The sequence below is a fragment of the Mandrillus leucophaeus genome, unplaced genomic scaffold (genome assembly GCF_000951045.1).
Source record: "Mandrillus leucophaeus isolate KB7577 unplaced genomic scaffold, Mleu.le_1.0 Scaffold536, whole genome shotgun sequence".
Taxonomy (NCBI): Eukaryota; Metazoa; Chordata; class Mammalia; order Primates; family Cercopithecidae; genus Mandrillus; species Mandrillus leucophaeus.
In genome coordinates, this window is record NW_012105764.1 from 1,953,654 (window position 1) to 1,965,896 (window position 12,243).

A 12,243-nucleotide genomic window follows, 5' to 3' on the forward strand; every position below is an offset into this window, starting at 1 on the left:
AAAGAAATATGGTTATGGTTCAAATCAAATACCTTCTCCAAATTTGGCTATAGGTCCAAACTACTTCTGTTACAAATAATGTTCAAATAGGAGAGAGAGATATATAGATATATATATAAAATATATGTTTATATATTATTTTATAATGTTCAAATAGGATATATAAAATACATAAATTTATACATTCTATTTGAACATTTCTAAGAAATATTTTGATCTATATATATAAAATATATAATTATTTATGTATGGATTTATATATATATGAATTTATAAATCTACCATAAATAATTCCCAAGTATCTACTCTTCCTATTCATGATTACAATTCCTGCAAATTATGAACCGCAATTTATGGTAATTGATATATTAATTTTACAGTTGCTGGAATGCTCTGTTGGTATCTAAAAATCTAAGATTTTCCTATATTTGAGCCACTAGGGTACTTCATGTCACATACTATACACATGAATTTAGTATAACTCTTACTAATGGAATACATAGCATACTTTAATTCATGATAACTTTTTATGTAGATTTCTGAATCCCTTGTTCAAAGGCAAATAGAGAAACGTGAAGATTTTGTAGTTTAATTGCATTTGAGGGGAAGGAGCAAAAAATCAATGAAACTCTATTGCTAAGTCTACATTTTACAGATTAGAAAAGGAAGTCTCCTTTACCCTCAAATGAAACCACTTGCCGAAGCCCAAACAATTAGCAATCGGCAGAGCAGAACTAGATTCTTAAGTTTGCTGACAATTAGTTTGATGTCTCTAACATGCTGCCACATTAATAAGCATAGAATTTAGGGTGGGAAGGAGGAATATTACTATACTACAGTTACTAAAAGTGAAAAAGAATTTTTTTTTTTTTTTTTTTCTGAGACAGAGTCTTGCTGTGTCTCCCAGGCTGGAGTGCAGTGGCGCGATCTCGGCTCACTGAAACCTCCACCTCTCAGGTTCAAGGAATTCTCCTGCCTCAGTCTCCAGCGTAGTTGAGACTACAGGCATGTGCCACCATGCCTGGCTAATTTTTTGTATTTTTAGTAGAGATAGAGTTTCAACGTGTTAGCCAGGATGGTCTTCATCTCCTGACCTCGTGATCCGCCCACCTTGGCCTCTCAAAGTGCTGGGATTACAGGCGTGAGCCACCGTGCCCAGTCAGAAGCAAGTAAATTTTTAAAAAATAAAACTGAATAAAAAGGAAAACATAGCTCTCTCAGGACACTAGCTATCTCTAATACAATTTCACCATTGCAAAGAAAAGAAATGTCAAATACTGTTCCTATTATGGTCCAAGTGAGTGGTTAGACAGGAAGCTCATCACGCTATGCCACTCAGGCCTGACACTCTCAGGAGATGCTCCTGGTTTGACAGAATAGAAACTGTGTGCTGCCTATTTGACCCAGCTGGAATGAATTGTCCCACTTACTACTTGCTTCCACCCTTCTCCTTCCTTGTTCTCCCAAAATTTCTGACTTAAAACTTTTTCTAAACAACCATTAAAGCTATTATTTTGAAAAATGTGAAGGAGATTATAAAAATATTTGTGAATAAAAATGACTATAAATAAATCACCTCATCTTATCAACTTGGGCAATACCATTGCTATAAAAATACAAAAAAAATGTCAATTGGTTTACCTCCTCTAAATCATTACTCCTGAAAGTTGTGGAGTATTTTAAGCTCAGGGAAATAGTTGGGTCATATATTTTCATTTCTGCTTTTAAAGTTTTGCTGTTCTTGGCTAGAAGGATGTACTGTCTTTCTCTCTTTTCTTTCTCTCTTTATCTGTCTCAGAAAACTCAGGAGGGAAGAGTCAAGGGGAGCCACACTAGTTAGGTAACTTTTTTTAAAAAAAAATGAAGATCTGTTTGATAAATCAATGCAACTGTAATTTTAAGAATAATATATAATGCATTGCAAATAAGGATTTTAAAACTATAGTTAATCATGTCACCTGTTATATCTCAGGAGTTACCTCCAACATTATTTTTAAAATTACAACTAGCCACTTACTAGAACTCATATCGAGCCTGCAGTGTTGTTCCTCAAAGAGGATGCCCTTCACCCCTGAGCTGAGCTCCCTAGGAAGCTGCAAGGAAATCAAACATCCAAATGGAGTATATCCAGACCCATTTTGCAAAGGATGCTACCTCAACCTGCTACCTAATCATGCCTTCCACCTGCAGTTTGTGCTCATGGTAGCTGTTCTTTTATTTCTCCTTCCAAAAACCAACCCTGGAAACCCTCAGCTGGCAGAGGTGCCCTCTCCATCATATTCTGTCTTTGTTCTGCAGGTCCAGGCTGCTTTCTCGGCATTGCCCATTAGCCCAGGGAACATTGTGATTAATGCACCCACTCCTTGCCCCTGCCAACAGGCCTGTCCTGTGGCTGCTCTCTGAGCAGTCACCGGTGTCCCTGTGCCTTTAACTGCCTTCCCTTTATCTGCCCGCCCCGGGCCTGCAGCTGGGCCTCCCTGTAGCCTGACCGACTGCCTTCTGCACCTTGGGACTCGGGAAGGGTGCGTTCATTACTCATCTGTGACAATAACCCATCGAGTAAGATGTAGAACTCAATTCCAGCAGAAAGACCTATAATGTCGGAGTCAGGAGGTTATCGCTGAGGGACCTGCACCTTGCTCCTCGCCTCTCTTATCGAGAGCTTTACAGGCTCTGCTGGGGCCAGCATCTTGTAAAGCTGAGGGCGGCAGATTTGCCCTCAGATTAGCATACAACTCCTAAGTGGTACTACACTTAATTAAAAAGTAAACCTTTGTTAATTTTTGTTGTTGTTGTTGTTACTGTATGGGAAAATAAGAGATGTGGATTGTAAAATCTGGGCTGACAGTGGACAGAAAAAGAAAGCAGATCCCTGAACACTTCTGACCCTGGCTGTCTGCAACCCCCTTTCCTCCCAGTGGAGGCAAATTACTCATTAGTGCTTAGGAATCCTCTCCCTGAGTCTGGGAAAGCTTGTTCCAGCACTGACACCAACGAAGGCTCCCAGACCACACCTGGTGCTTAGCCCTGGAATACGCTTTGCTGCTATGCGGTCAAACCTCATCTCCCCCGTTCTGGCCTTTTATATTTTCCTTTGAGGGCCTGTGTGTTTAAGCTATTGACCAAAGTTTTGATGTGTGGATCATCCAATGGAGCATTTACTACCTCCTGGAAGTTCTGATTTGATGACAATTAGAAAACTGAAAGAGCCAAAGTGCAAAAGGTAGAATCAGAATGGAGAAAAAGTCATCCCTGGAACATGCCTTTTTATCATTTTATCATCTTCTAGAACCATTTACATAACAATATTAAGGTAAAACATAAGTGTTAGAATCACTTCAACTTCATTAAACAGGCATTCATCAAATTTCAATAATTAACCAGACATCAAAAAGGATTTGTTATACTTGATAAGAAAATTCAGGTCATGACCACAGTATCATTGAAAACCATTCACAGAATGAAATACTATAATCTTCCTAAAATATTTTTCAGTGATTTCAAAAGGCTTGTTAATCGACAGATATTATAAAACCAAACGTTGGCATATGGGGAGGATATGAGGAAATAAGAGAAATTTTAATTAGAAATAGTTTAAGATAGAGAACAACCAGCACAAAATGTAATAGTATATTCTTTCGTATTAATGTAATAATAATTGTGTATATCTTTTCTAAAAATTGTAATGTCATCATCTTTCTGTAATTTCACAAGGACTTAACTTAAACTTTCAGCATATTCCCCTCTTTTCTAAACAATACAATCTTCTACAGCTTTGCCATTTTCTGGTTCTGTACTTTATGCTACTTCAGTAACTTCTCAGCTTCTACCATTCCCACCATGCCAAGCGTGTGTCATTTTCATTAGAAATATTCCAAAATATATGCCTGATATCACCATCCTCCATGCCTCTCCCTATGAAAAAGAGTACTCTGGAACTTATACAGATGTTTGTTTAGAAGGTAGAGATATATCCTAAATCAGCACCTCCACAGAGTTCCACAAACCTTAGTTCCTTGAAGTATTTATAGTTTTTTCTTTTTTTAATTGTAGCTGCTATTTGGGGAAAGTCTTGAGTTTAAAAAATCTCAAGTCTTCTTAGAACCTGCAAATGTTACCATACACTGCAGTACTCTAAGATGCAAAAGTATTACTTATTTCTCAAATACATCTGACTACAGAATTATTTTTAGGTAGTGCCTATGAGGGGTAGCTTCCCATAGAAGAATACACTTGGAGAAGCCTATACCCTCAATTTTTCTCAATAGCATATGAGGAGATTTGCTTATATTGCAACTTCCTGTAGAGGGTCATGTGATAGGAGGCAGAGTTACACAATGAAGAGAAATTCAAAAAATATGTGAAACTCTTGGAAAATGGTGTTAAGTATTTTTATAAAAAGCCACCTTCTCTTTGATGCCTTTTGCATCACCCCAGGCAGAGTGTTACTCCCCCCAAGCTTCCTTAGCAGTAAGCATCTATCTCTAGCAGAGCATCCACTACATCACTTTAAATAACCACTGTACATAAATGTCTCTCCACTTTCTTCTTAGCAGAGGGCCAATGTCGAATTCATTCTTCCATCTCCATTTCCTAGTATTGTATTGGGCACACAGTTGGGATTCAGAGATGTTTGTTGAGAAAATGAATCAGCCAGTGACGAGAAAATTTTGTGTTTGTATAGTAAAATATAGCACGTTTTAAAATGGTAACAGATTCAAGACTTGCACTCTATAACTTCCAAAAAATCCAGGGCAACTCCTCAGTAATATTACAGCAAAAACAGTATCAATAACTGCATCCACTGTGCATCAGGGTAATTTTTCTGCCAGGTGTTGTGTGTTTACATATATTATCCTCCTAATCTTCATCACAGCTCTTGAGATAGATATTATCTCCACTAGATAAATGAGGGAACTGAGGCTGGTGGGACTAAATAACGTACCCAGTCATGCAGAGGGTACAAGGTGGAGTGGAGGGATTTGAATCCAGGCTGGCCGGAGTCCATCCTCAATACATTAACTATTCCACCCTACTGATGAGGAAATGAAATATGTATTATAAGAAAGCACAGTGCTGTGTGATTTTTTTTTTATTATCCTTATACTTTAAGTTCTGGGATACATGTGCAGAATGTGCAGGTTTGTTACATAGGTACACATGTGCAGAATGTGCAGGTTTGTTACATAGGTACACATGTGCAGAATGTGCAGGTTTGTTACATAGGTATACATGTGCCATGGTGATTTGCTGCTCCTTGCTTAGATAGATATGCACTAGCTGGAAAACAAACGAACAACAACACAACAAAAACCACCACTCACTTGACCTTACTTGTCTCATCCTGTAGGAGACAGTGGAGCATGGTACAAAGATACCAAGTTTTAGTGGCAAACGCTTTGATTTGGCAAGACCAATTACTCAGTTTGTCTGAGTAATTTGATTAACTAATGTAATGCCCATTATAATGAAGAAAACTAGGAGGTTTCATTATTGTGTTTTATAATAAGAAAACTAGGAGTTTTATTACAATGGACATTACGATACTTAATTGTTTTGTTAGTTAAATGTAAAAAGTCAAGTACAATACCTAGTAGATGCTCAAAACATCAAGTGTTTGATATGATTATGATGTATTTTCCTCCTTCCTTTCAGAGCTGTACCTTCCAAAGAAAAGAGTCTTTCGATATTTCCTCCCTACTCACTTTCCAATCCGTTTTGTTCAACTTCTGACTGTCTACCTAAATCTGCACTCTCAACTTCTATCACTTACCTTCTAGTTCTAAAATACAATGCTCTTTTCTCAATTTTTACTTTCATGTCTTCTATACTACTTACAACTGTTTTAAGAATAATGTTTACTGGGGATATTTTCATTTAAAAAGCAACTCCTATTCTGTATATAAAAGTTTAAAATTATTTAAAAAATAGAGAGAATAATAAAATCGCTTACTGCTCATTATTTTAAAAATAAAGCCATTAATTTTTTGGCTTATTTTCTTTAATATATCTTTAATTTTATATATACACACACATATATACATACACACACACATATATAGATGCACACACACACATATAAATTTGGGATAACATTATGGAAAGTGTGAATCCATGTATATTTACTTAACAACATAAGCATTAACCTATGTATTTAAATTTCATTTTAAACCAATATTTAACAGCCATGGAATATATCATAACTTATCTGACTCTTCCAATTTTGTTTAGAATGCAAGCATTAAAATAAACATTCTTGAATAGGAATCTTTTACTATTTTACCATGAAATATAGGTCTTGAATTAAAAGAATATTAATATTTTCAGATTCTTGATACATGCTATTAAGTTGCTTTCCAGAACACCTAAGCCTATGTTTTCCAATGTGATAGTTTCCAATGTGATAGCCACATGTGACTATTTAAGTGTAAATTTAAATGTATTAGACTCAGCCAGGTGTGGTGGCTCACACCTGTAATCCTAGCACTTTGGGAGGCTAAGCTAGGCAGATCACTTGAACCCAGGAGTTCGAGACCAACCTGGCCAGCATGGCAAAACCTCATCTCTACTAAAAATACAAAAATTAGCTGGGCATAGTGGCACATGCCTGTAGTCCCAGGTACTTGGGAGGCTGATACAGGAGGATCGCTTGAGCCTGGGAGGTGGAGGTTGCAATGAATCGAGATTGCACTATTGCACTCCAGCCTGGATAACAGAGCAAGACTCTGTCTCAAAATAAATAAATGAATGTATTAGACTTACAAAAGTTACAAATTCAGCTCTGCCGTGACACTAGCTACAAGTCAAATGTTTGATAACCACAGATATAGATCTCTTAATCACTGCAGAGACTTATATTGAACAATGAGGCAAGAATGATCCAGAAGGAAAATGGAACCATTTGCATTTCTGCTTGATCCTGCAAAAGGGAGCAGATCAAAACTGGTGACCTTGTCAAGCTGTGCAGATTGAATAGCTGTGTAGCAGAAAAGAGGCAAGATATGAAAAGTTCAACTTGCATTTAATACAAAATTCAATTGTATTTATGTTTACTGATTTTTCCCAGGGCAGAAAGACTATTTAACCCATGTAATAATACATGTACATTAGTACATTAGTACATGTATTAGTACTAATTACTAATTAGAACTAATGTAATAAGGTACTAACCAATGTATGTTATAACCCATGTACCAATACATAAGTTAAGTAGTTTCTCTAAAAAGTACTTAGATTGCTAAAGGCTTGTTTTAAACTCTCAGAGTCAATACTTTTTAATCTTGATAGGGTCTTGGACTCTGGACTAGTGTCCATCAAGCCTCACTGTGGGGATAAAAAGAAGCGTTAGAAGGTTTTTGTAAGAGAGGAACCAGAAGCAGGTAGAAACCCCAAAGAAATTATAAGAAGAAAGAAAGGGTCAGCCAAGAGGGCATTCACTTACTTTGAAGTTTCAAATGCCTAAGTAAGGCCCCATCTTGCAGCATGGCCTGAGAGTATGTATATTTCAGTGAAGTACCAGGAGAAGTACCACCAAGGAGCTGCATTTCTCAATGTGCTAAAGTGTAATAACGTTCCATAGCTCAAGAACTCAGCTGTTTCTCCAGTTGACTTACTGATTCTTATCTTAAAAGAATTGTAGATGGAAATCAGTGTGCTTGGCAGAAAAATAAAAATCTGATTCAGACAGTTGATGAGGTATATTAGACTAGTTGAACCTCCCACTTTGCCTCATCTATAAAAATAGTGAAACAAACAACATATAGAATAATGAAACAAACATAATGAAGTAAAACATCACTTTAAGGTGCAGGTCAACATCTAAGCCCATTGAGACTTAGATAATCTAGCCTACTGAGCCATCTCTTTCTTTTTGTCCCAGGGCCTTGTATTGCGTAACAGTAGCCCCATCAACAGGAGTTCACAGTCTAGATGAGAAGTATTTTAATTCACAAACACCCATGGTGAACACTTATATATTTAAAATATATGAGACTGGGCACGGTGGCTTATGCCCGTAATCCTAGCACTTTGAGAGGCCAAGGCTGGTGAGTTGCCTGAGCTCAAGAGTTCAAGACCAGCCCGGCAAACATGGAGAAACCCTGTCTCTTCTAAAAATACAAAAAATTAACTGGGCATAGTGGCACACGCCTTTAGTACCAGCTACTCGGGAGGCTGAGGCATGAGAATCACTTGAATCTGGGAGGCGGAGGTTGCAGTGAGCCAAGATTGTGCCACTACACTCCAGCCTGGATGACAGAGTGAGACTTTTTCTCAAAAAATTATAAATAAATAAATGAATAAATACATAAAGGATAGGAAAGAGAAAAAGATTATTAAATTAACCTGTAATACCTTTAACACTTGTTGATTTTTGTTTGTCTAGTTTATTTCATGAGGAGTTCAGTTTATTTACTCTCATTTAAACCATTTTGTCTCTGAAAATTTAAGAAGGAATGATACATGCTGATTTTCATTATGGTCAGTTGAGGAATATACCTATTTTTTACAAGTACATCTAACCCAAATGTCAAAATGTCAAATATGAATACATTTAGTTAAAAGACTTAATTTAAAAAGTTAGAAAAGTTCTATTACGTTGGCATGCTTAAATATTGATATGTTAATGTGCATTCTTTCATCAGCATTTAAAAATTATAGAAAATATAGAAGATGTCTCTGTATGCTGAGATAACTCATCTTAAATTTATATGAATATGTCAGAAAAGACTGTTTTCAAAATAAACTGGGGAGTTATAACAAATACAACTGAGATATTTTTTAAAAAACAGAGTTTACTTAAAGAAATAATAACAGAAAATTTTCCAATCCTGAAGACAGATGCAAATATCTAGGTGTGGGCAAGCCAAAAGTCTCCAATCAAATTCAATCCAAATAAGACTATCCTGTGACATAATCAAACTGTTGAAAATTAAGGATCAGCAATACAGAAAAAGCCAATAATATGTAAGGAAGTTCCAAAATGCCTAGCAGCAGACTTCTCAGCAGAAATCTTACAGACCAAGAGATAGTGGGATGATATATTCAAAGTGATAAGAAGATAAAACAAAACACAACAAAACTCTCCTTCAGAAATGAAGGCAAGATAAACACTTTCTTAGACAAAGAAAAATTGAGGGAGTTCATCTACAATAGACCCGTCTTATAATAAATGCTTAGAAGAATTCTTCACGGTAAAAGAAAAGCGTGCTAATGAGTAACATACAAATATATGAAAGTATAAAACTCACTAGTGAAAGTAAATACACAGTCAAATTCAGAAAACTAGTACTGTAACAGTGATATGTAAATCACTTATATCTTTAGTATAAACATTAAAAGACAAAATTGTTTAATAACTGCAATAATTTGTTAAGGTGTATGCAATATAAAAAATATAAATTGTAACATCAAAAATTCAAAATGGAAGGAGTCAAGTAAACTGTAGAGTGCTTCTCATGGTGATCAAAATGAAGTTGTTATCAGTCTAAAATACACTGCTATAACAGTAAGTCGTTTTTTTAAGCCTCATAGTAACCACAAAGTAAAAACCAATAGTAGATACACCAAAAGTAAAAATCAAGGAATCAAAACATACCACTGAGAAAATCACTTAACAACAAAGAAAGCAAAAGAGGAAGAAACAAAAATATACAAAACAACTAGAAAAGAGTTAGCAAAATGGCAGTAGTAACTCCTTACCTATCAGCAATTATCTTAAATGTAAGTGGATTAAATTCTCCAATCAAGAGACATACAGTGGTTGAATGAATTTAAGAAAAAAAGACCCAGTTACATGCTGCCTACAAGGAACTCACTCATCTGTAAGGACACACATAGTCTGAGAGTGAAGAGATAGAAAAGGATATTCCATTCAAATTGAAACAAAAAGAGTAGGAATAGCTATACTTATATTAGGTGAAAAAAACTTTAAATCAAAAATTGTGAAAAGAGACAGAAAAGGTCATTCTATAATAATAAGTCAATCCACTGAAATAATATAAAATTATAAATATATATTCACCTAACATTAGAGCACCAAAGTATATAAAGCAAACATTAAAAATTTGAAAGGAAAAAATAGACTGAGATATAATAATAGTAGGGGGCTTCAACAACACACTTTCAGCAATGGACACATCATCCAGACAGAAAATCAATTTTAAAAAACCCTCAAAATTAAACTACATGTTAGACCAAATGTACCAAATAGACATTTACAGAACTTTCTGTCCAACAGCTGTAGAATACACATTCTTCTCAAGTGCATATGGAGCGTTCTCCGGGATAGATGATGTGTTAGGCCATAAAACAAGTCTTAACAAGTGTAAGAATATTAAAATCATATCAAGTCTCCTTTCTGACCAAAATAGTAGAAAATTAGAAATTAATAATTTCTGCGAACTTCAGAAAATTTACAAAATATATAAAAGTTAAGCATCCTGCTCTTGAACAACCAATGGGCTAATCAAGAAATTAAATCAAAATTTGAAAAGTATCTTGAGACAAAGAAAAATAAAACACAACATACCAAAACTTATAAGAACTGCAGCAACAGCAGTTCTAAGAAGGAAGTTTCTAGCAATAAATGCTTACATCAAAAAAGAAGAAAAATGCAAATGAGTAATCTAATGTTGCACCTCACAAAACTAGAAGGATAAGAGCAAAATAACTCCAAAATTAGAAGAAAGGAAATAATAAAGATCAGAGCAGATAAATGAAATTCAGGCTTAAAAAAATCCAAAAGATCAGAGAAACAAATGGTTTTGTTTTTTTTTAAGATAAACAAAATTGACAAGCCTTTATCTAGATTGACTAAGAGGAAAAGAGAGAAGACTTAAACAAAACAAAAAAATGAAAAGGGAGTTATTAAAACTGATACCACAGAAATACAAAGGATCGTGAGACACTATTATGAATAATTATATGACAACATATTAGTTAACCTAGAAGAAGTGAACAAATTATTTGACACATGCAACCTACCAATATTAAATTATGAATAGAAAATTCAAACAGAACAATAAATGAGGAAGGAGTTTGAATCAGTAATAAAATGTCTCCCATTAAAGAAAAGCACAGGACCAAATGACTTGATAGCTTATGTCTAAATTTAGCCAATTCATACATAAATTATAAATCTATTTAAAGAAAAACTAATGCTAATTCTTCTAAAATTCTTAAAAAATTTTAGAAGGAATACTCTAAACTTAGCTTCATGAGATTAGCATTACCTTGATATCAAAGCCAGAAAAGGAAATTACATAAAAAGAAAACTACAGAAAAAATATCACTATTGAACATAGATGCACAAATCCTCGAGAAAATACTAGTAAACAAAATTCAACAGCACATTAGAAAAATCATTCACCATGATCAAGTGAGATTTATCTCAGGGGTGTATTAATGGTCCAAACTATGCCGATTAATAAACATGATACATCATATTAATAGAATGAAGAAAAAAATGATTATTTGAAGAGATGTAGAAAAAGCATTTGACAAACTTTAACATCATCTCATGAAAAAAAGCTCTCAACAAGTTAGGTATAGAAGAAATGTGCCTTGACACAATAAAGATGATATATTGGCAGTCTCACAGCTAATATCATATTTAACATGCAAAACTGAAAACTTGTCCTCTAAGATCAGGAGTAAGATAAGGATGCCTACTCTGGCCACTTCTATTCAACATTGTACTGAAAGTCCTAGCCAGAACAATTAAGCAAGATAAAAAATAAAAGGCATCCAAATTGTAAAGGAATAAGTTAAATTGTCCCAGTTTTCAGGGATCTTATATATAGAAAACCCTAAACACTCCATGAAAAAACTATGAGAATAAATGAATTCAGTCAAGTAGGGGGATACAAAGTCAATATAAAAATATCAGTAGAGGTTCTATACACTAACTTCAAACTATCTGAAAAAGAAATCAAGAAAACACTAATTCTATTTGCAATATGTAAAAAGATAAAATTCTTAAGAATAAATTTGACCAAGGAGGTGAAACATTTCTATACTAAAATCTATGAAAGAGAAGGCTTGAGAAAAGAAATGGAAAAAGACTCAAATAAATGAAAAGATACCTCACGCTTATGGATTGAAGAATTAATATTGTTGAAGTTTCCGTACTACCCGCAGAAATCTACAGATTCAACGCAATCCCTATCGAAATATCAAAGACATTCTTTATAGAAAGATAACAATCCTAAAATTCATATGGAACCACAAAAGACCCTAAAGAGC

At 34.7% G+C, this 12,243-nt stretch overlaps 1 pseudogene; it reads right to left on the reverse strand.

Moving 5' to 3' along the window:
* LOC105551883 overlaps positions 1–2,320 on the reverse strand; it is a 35,053-nt pseudogene extending 32,733 nt beyond the window's left edge.
* Between the last annotated feature and the right edge of the window lie 9,923 nt (positions 2,321–12,243).